Source organism: Glossina fuscipes, unplaced genomic scaffold (genome assembly GCF_014805625.2).
Source record: "Glossina fuscipes isolate IAEA_lab_2018 unplaced genomic scaffold, Yale_Gfus_2 0, whole genome shotgun sequence".
NCBI classification, from domain to species: Eukaryota; Metazoa; Arthropoda; class Insecta; order Diptera; family Glossinidae; genus Glossina; species Glossina fuscipes.
Window position 1 is genome coordinate 37849190 of NW_023998414.1, and position 8543 is coordinate 37857732.

The following is an 8543-nucleotide window of genomic DNA, read 5'->3' on the forward strand; positions in this document are numbered from 1 at the left end:
ACACTCTGAATTATTACATTTCCATAAAAACATTTTTAGTTATTCTTTAAAAAATGTTCACACAAACATAGATGCGTGTATAAGCAAAACGTTTTGGTTACTCTTAGCTCCTAATTGATATGACGGGTTAATAAGAATTTTGAGTTTGAACATTAGTTAAACGCTCTTTTAATAAGTAACAAACACTCACAGTACTTATGGTCTATACCGGGAGTGGGTAGCTTTATATATCAACGGGTGAATTTCTATTTTCATATCACGGCGGGTGCCAGAAAAAATACGGAATTCTGCATCGAGTTTGCTTCTCTTTAAATCGTTCATTCTATGGCCTAATGAAAGAAACAAAAACAAACCACCTCTCACATTTGATAGTTGCAGAGCTGGGCTAGTAGTGCATTTGTAGCGGTGCTATGTGGGAGCAAATTAAATTATTAGAAGGTTTAAACATAGCAAGCCGGGCCGGGACGCTCTGCGCGCCCTTGCTTCTTCTAACAAAATTGTAGATATGTCAATTTTTAAATACAATTGTAATAGAAATAGTTTTTACACCTCCCACACCCCTTGTGGTACAAGAGTATATTGAGCTTGTGCGAATGTGTGCAACACTCGAGAGGACTTGAAATAAATCCAGTATTTATTATGCCTAAGCGTGTCTGTCCGTCCGTCCCATTTCCTTATGTTTAACTTTCAGCCCGCAATTTTTGAGATATATTGATGAAATATTATTACAGACTGACGTATTCTGGCCCGAGGACGAACGCTATTAATAATGATTCGAATCAGATCCGAACCGTTTTTCAATCATTTTCCATATAACGTCTTATTTTGAGAAGTCGTTATATGAAATGATGTTAGGGTAGTGCCCTGGCCCACTATAGCGTTTTTACTTGTTTAAGTGAAGATCTCTGTCGCCGAATCTGCGAAAATGATTTACTAACAGACAAAAGAAACAAGCATGACATCAAGTGGATTTACGTTGTGACAGTATAAAGCAATCATTAAACTAAATCCGACCGATCTTGTGTTAGACTTACTTTTAGTTAGGTCAATACGAACGTGGACCATTCTCACTCAACGAAGATCGGCTTGACCGCTTACGCCAATCAAGAATCTCACAGAGGTTGGTGTAAGTTTTGCATGACTTTTTAAAAAGGTTCCTTCACCATATACCACATCCTTGGATCTAGTTATTGACTCGTTATATGCGAATTTACTATGTTTGTTGAACATTAGTTCAGCAGAAAAGTACCTAACGGAAACATCCAGAAAATGCATACCAACTTTAACCAAAGCACTCTATCTGTTAAATTAAAAAAAAAAGAAGAAAATTGAATTTTGTGCAATCTACAGCATTGAAGAGTAAACGCACTACGCATTCAGTCGGAAAGAAAGTTTTTGTTTTATTGATTCAACAGACACTTGTCAGTTTTTCGAACAATTGGATAAAAACTCATTTACTCTTCGCAAAAAGGTGTGTCCTTGAAAATTTCGAAATCTTTCCTAAACGCTACGACCCGAATACCTGGATCAAATGGATGTCTGCTGAGAAGTTGAACCCTAATGTCTCGCCTGTGGATTTCTAGTTCCTCTAATATACTAACAGACAATGAAAAAGAATACGTGAACCTGAGAGGGCATTTTTATGGTGTTGAGTCTTCAGAATAATGAAAAAATAAAAAATTCTGTTTATAGTAGATATCAAAACTTTAAACACGACAATGGCGTAGGATATTTTCGATCAATTTATAGACAAGCAGCATCACTGTGATGGACCGCAGCTCAACATTAAATACCCTACATCATTCCACAGTTAATTGATATAATGATTTTTGAAAATGAGGCTTTCGAATGGGAAGTGTTGGAAAAAGTGGTTCCCTTTCAAACCATTTGCAATAACTTTCGTCTTTGGTCCAAAACATGTGAGTGTACAAAAATTTGATCAAAATATCATGAACAAAAATACATGAACAGATATTAGACGTAAAGAGGGATAGGCAAGTTTAATAAAAAATTGGTCCATCTCAAGTTCTTCTGAGTGTTGCATACATACATTCGCTCAAGCTTAATATATGCTTGTACCTACCTCAAACGGTGTAGGATATAAAGAGGAGATGTTTTGCCACTTTTATAAGTTAAGGCCTTTAACTAAGTGAGGATCCTCCTTAAATAACCTTACTTTTGCTCGATGATGACCTGAAACTCGATTGTTTTTAATGTTGATTGAACCCTTTAAGTTGCTTTCGCGTTGTTAAAATAGTCCTCCGTTAAAAGTTAAAGGTTGAAGTGTAGATGCCAAAGATTCTTATTGGGCACCAACAAGCGAATAGTTGCCGTTTTCTTTTCCTTCTCAAAGCACCATTTCATTCGTCTAAAGAGTATCAAAAAAAAAAAAAAAAAAAAAAAAAAATAATCATAAAAAATAAAAATAAAACTCTAAATGTGAAACAATAAAATAAAACGTTACTTTTTTGGAAAAATCATCATCATCATCATCTTAGATGTCGACGTCGTGATTGTTTCGGCAGCCGGTATAGCTCTTCTTCTGTTATTATTGTTGTTCTTGTTGCTTTTCACAATTGTTGTTAAATAAAAATCAAAACAAATATGGTCATTTAAGTTGATTACATTTTGAATGTGTATTTTATTGTGTAGAAAATGACGCCAAAGTGGCCAAAACTAAAGTGAATGAACATAAAAGGAAGGAAAGAAAGAAAGCCCAGCAGAGAAATGGCAACAACTTATTGGCCATTTTCAAGTACATATTATGCGAAGAAGTATCTTTAGAGCGAAAGAAATGACAATTTGGCAAACGGTCAGTAATTCGACTAAAGGGAAGAAGAAGAGTGAATGAAAGCTATTATCCAACAAAAAAAACTATATATATGTAGCCTAACAATATTTAACTGTATAATAACGACATTTACGGGTGAGTGCGATTGTTTGTTCGAGTTTGCGAAAAATTTGAATTGAAATCGAATGATTTTCTTCAGCAATAAAATTCAAATGAGTTTGTTTGATAAAAAAAAAAATCAAATACTTCTTCTCTTTCTGTCTCTCTCCCCCTTTTTTTCTTTTATTTATTCATTTATTTATGTTTGTCGGTTGGGTGAGCGGCTACACACTTGTTTTCTCATACTTTTGTCGATAACTTATTTTTGAAGATTTTAATCATTCGGTAATATGTACTTAACCAATGTCAATCATTATCATTCCTACCCTTATTAGAAAACCAAAAATTAGAGGGAGAATCATGTTTGCTTGTAATATTTACACATATATCTGAATTTTTTTGTGCTTACAGGAAATTTATGTAAAATATACGACAATGATATTACATAAATGTAAAGGCAAAGTTTCCGTTTGTCAACATTCTCTAACGAGTCGCTAGTGCTCGCAACACTTCGGAGGCGAAGAGTCGTATTTTCTCATTCCACAAAAGCCGACCGTCCCAAATTTTTAATCAGATCATTAAATGATTCTTTTATTAGATGGAATTATAGGCAACGTACCACGAGCAGTTAACGTTTTAAGCATTGAAGAGATTGCATTTCTGGAATCGCTGGCATTTAATTCTAATTGAATGCCTAACGATCCTCTCTTTTACGCTTAGGCAGAGTGGTAGTGAAGGTTGCACACGGAGCGATTTTCTCTCTCTCTCTCTCTCTCTCTCTCTCTCTCTCTTTCTCTTTCTCTCTCTCTTTCTCTCTCTCTCTCTCTCTCTCTCTCTCTATCTATCTATCTATCTATCTATCTCTATCTCTATCTCTATCTCTATCTCTCTTTCTCTTTCTCTCTTTCTCTCTCTTTCTTTCTCTCTCTCTCTCTCTCTCTCTCTCTCTCTCTCTTTCTCTCTCTCTTTCTCTCTCTTTCTTTCTTTCTCTCTCTCAACTACTAAGACGGAGTTCAAAGATTTAAAGCTTGAAGTCAAATTTTCAATCTTCTTACTTGTTATCAAAGTTCATCAATCGTTGGAGGCTGGTCCTTGAAATTTATGATTTCTTGAGCACCGCAATAATTTGAATCAATGAACTATGTCTTTGACTTCCACGCATTAATAGTGGAATGCAAATACCCAACAGAGTGGGTACTCATTAACTCATCAAGTGCTCAGCATGAAAGGGGCTTAAATCAACTAAGCAACGTTTCCTTAATTCGCAACAAAAAAGTGAAAAGAAGAGACGATAACACAACTGAAATACTGGATGTCTTTTACGCGAATAGAACTCAACGACTCAAAGAAGGTTCTGAGCCATTGCTTCTCAGCTCTCTTCTTGACCTGTGAAACTACTTTTTTAATTCTCGATAAACGTCGCTTCAAATTTCACTTTCCACAGCAACCGATAAATACCGATATCAACTTTCTCTTAACACGTTTCGCTTAATTCGTTTGTACAGATGGAGTGAAAGTATTTTAATTGATGAAACAATGCCAATGGTTAAAGCTTTCCAACAACCACAAACACTTTAAAGATGGTAGAGAAACAGTTGAAGACAAACCGCGTACGCGGACACTTATCAAATTCAACCGATAAAAGTATCAACGCCATCCAGTACTTTATACTCAACAATAATCCTATAAAGATAAGACACCATGTGGATATCAAACGTGTAAAAGTGTGCGAAGACTTTAATTTTAATCAATTTTCAATCAAAAATTAAATCTGATACGGCTCCTGGTAACTGTTGCGGTAAAAATACGCTTCTCATTTATTTCATTCAGTTTAGTGAGATAAGAAGAGTTTCCTTTTAAGCTAATAGAAGCAATTGAGCAAAGTTTGTTGAGTGCTTTTAAGATTAGACTATTGTAGGGAAGACGGTTATATGAAACTCCTGGCCGACATTAATGAATATTTTGCCAACGAAACGAAAGACATTGCATTAATACTCAATAAAAATTCCCGTTATTTTTTGAACACCATATTATAATTATATACACACATATATTAGAATAGTTTTCGAATTTCTAAATTTTTCAAAATACAAAAATATCATCGTTTAGTTTACAACTGAACAATACTGCATTTATAATCGTAAATATATACAATTTATGTGATCCGAATATTAGAGAAATAGAACGAGACGAAAACCTCATTACAACCTTATTATCCGGTAGTAAAGATAAAAATTTGAAAATTTCCAATTCCTAGCAATCGTTTCTATATAAAAATAAATTGCAAACAATAAATCGACCGCTCTGTATACTAAACTTGACCCTATGGGGGGTTTGCTCTATTTATACACAGTAAAGAACACAAAATCCCTGTCTATGCCATGAACGGATAGACACAATAGCATGCCGATCAACTTAAAGAAAATAAAAATGAAGATTGCTTTATCATCAGTTGGCCATAATTGAGTCGTTTGCTAACTCATTCCGAAATGCATTTATTAGAAATATACAAGGCTTTCTTATATCAATTTAAAAGAGAGCAAATGAAATGAGTTTCTTGTTGCTGTGGTGGTGATCTATAAATATTTAAATTTTTTTAACAACAGGACACTTTTGATATTTTTATTTTTGTTGTCCTTAGCTATGCGTTATATTTTTATTGATCCCTCGACGTTTACGACTTTAAAATGACTTAAAAGCATTAAGGTGTCGGTGCAACAGAGGAATTATACGAAGATAAAACGACTTTTGTACGCCTTATATGGATGACATTTTCTTTACAACGCTTTATGAGGACTTTAATGAAGCATTCAAGTCGTCAAAGAAAATGAAAAATTTTTTTACCAGCGACTCAGACGAGTGTAGCAAGGGTTACAGATACCAAAGACGGAGCAAAAGACTATGGCTTAAAGTATTTCTCATTTCCTCCCATCGCTTCTTCCAGAGTGAGAAGACTCTAAGATGCAGCGGATATGGTTGCATAGGGAAAAATGGTTTAAAGTATAGAATTGAAAAGCCATGAAACACCTATGCGCCTATTATTTATTCCCTTTGTCACTCATATATTAGGTACCGTCCGCTCGAGATCTTCAACGTAAGAATGCGACGGCCATATCCCACTAAAATTGGAAGAGGTGATTCGGATATGGAAATACGGCATGATTTTTACTGCATCGGTGCTATCTAATACATTCCATATATGATATAATATAAGAAATGGACTTTGTATTGAGAGATTTTGAGTGAGAACACGTCAACAAATAGTATGCGTAGACAAATTGTCCTTATGCTAAGGTGAGCGTCCTCATTGCCTGAATTTAAGAATTTTCAATTTGCTTCTCTTGCCCATATTGCTTTAAATAATTGAAACTGTCTCATTTTTTACTTACTGCGAACGTTACTTTCTCTAAAACATCAACTTTCATTATATATCCAGATTGAAGTTAGATCACGTTATACGTACTACTTCTATAAGATGTTTAGAAGACACATGTGGTGTCGTATTTTAAAAGGATAGTAACAACGTGCAGACAACGCACATCAAAGTCATTAATTAATTCCCAGAAACTGTCGGCATTGACTGCCTAACCAAATGTTTCAAAAAGAAAGGGATTTTTTTACGTGTTAATCAGAGACACAATTCTTAGAGCAGATATTTGTGGTTTTGACGGCAGAACGTAACAATAAAAAATTTTTATCTTTAAAATTAATGTCTGAAAACAAAGTCAAAAAGAAATTTGTTGTAACTTAGTGAAGCTGTTGAGCGTGTAAATGAAAAAATGAAAGAAAGAAAAACAAAGTAAAACCATCAAAGTCAGGAAAGATCGAACATTAAATACCCTACATCACAACTCGTCCTAGACTGGTCTAATCTTGATTTATTTTCGGGATAAAAAAGCTCAATAAAGTCATGCCTTCCATATTAAATAAAATCAGTTTCCTTGTTCTTCATCTATTTTTATCACAAAATACCCTACATTAGGCTTACTTGTCATAAAAATACTTACTTTCCATGAGAACACTTATATGGAGGGAGTAGCAAACAAAAAGATGTATGTGATCCAAATTCGGTACAGTTTATTTCTAAGTCATATTATTTTTACGAATCAATTTTCATCATAAAATATTAAAATTTACATCTTTTTGCCAATCTTTTGACAGAGTTACCTTTCATTCCAACCGTTATATGGTAGCATTGGGGAAGAATTGTCTCATTCTAGTCAAATTTGTCAAGCAATTTGATATTTCACATAAAGAATTTTTCAAAATTACGCATCATATGGTGAAAAATGATAAAAATTTTCCGCTCCAAAGCATTTTCATAAAGGTTCGTCTGTCCCTAGATCAAATAGTAAATATTTCAAAAAATATGTGGACAGAGCTCAGGCAGACGGCAGGCAAACGTAAATCAGTTCAGATTGGATTCTATCCAAAGCATTTTCTTAAAGTTTCGTTCGTTCTAAGATCTAAAAAGCCTAGAACCATATTTCAAAGATGACGACGGTGTAAATTGTTCAAAAAATACGTGGACAGACCTCAGGCAGACGGCAGGCAAACGTGAATCGGTTTAGGAAATAATTCGCAATCGATTGACATTAAAAAAGGTGAATCTATCTTAAGTCGTAGTGGGTGTTACGTACACCAGCCTAAATTTAGTATACTTTATAGTACAATGCGTGTAGGATATTAAAACAAATTTTTTTTTTTTTTTTTTTTTTTTTTTTTTTTTTTTTTTTTTTAAGTTGACAATCTACTCAATTGTGAATTGTATATAACTTTTACTTTATCTCGGAGTGATTTAATAATTTAGAGTGGATTTAATAATTCACTTACACTTTATTGTACAATTCTCGTCACCTATCTACTGTAACATTATTCAGTCTTTTTGTTTTATATGTTCTTTCTACGTCACTACAGCTTCATCAACTTTTTTTCCTTCAGTTGCTTTTTCTACTGTATGAAAAACAAAAAAAAATTAAAAGAAAAAAAAAAATAATAATAAAAAAAAAAAGAAGAAGCATAAATGCTTAACAAATTTACTGTACGATAAAAGAATTTTTTATAATGCCCTTCGTTCGGTTGTCCTCAGTGCTATTGCCATTGTGGCCTTAGATGTGTGGGATGCCTGATACAAAACCCAGATACCAACGAAGGACAACAATAACAACACTTATTTAGTTGGACTAACTAAAGCAAGGCAAACCAAAACCAACGAGACGAAGGAAATGCAAAAAAGAAAAAAAAAAAAAAAAGAAAAAAAAAATCTAACCAAGTCAACGACTAAGCAAGTCAACCAACCAACCAACCGTGCAATCATGGGATAAAGTAAATCCTTCAACTGACATTTACTTACACTTTTTTTTTTTTTGTTTTTTGTTTTTTTTTTTTTATACACAGCTTGTTTTATACATGTTACACACACTTATGCAAAATATATGTATGCATATTTTGTTGAGGATAAGCATCGTATGTGAAGATATGGATGCCGTTGTTCTAATTTCAATGCTGTTCCGAGTTTAAGTAAACATCCACCTCACTCCCGTCTCCCATTGCTTAAATATACGACGTTTGTGATTCTCTTTGGTTGTATTAGACGGATAAGTTTAGCTTTAGCTGTGAGACTGCAAACACCAAGCGTACAATAGGAGTGGCC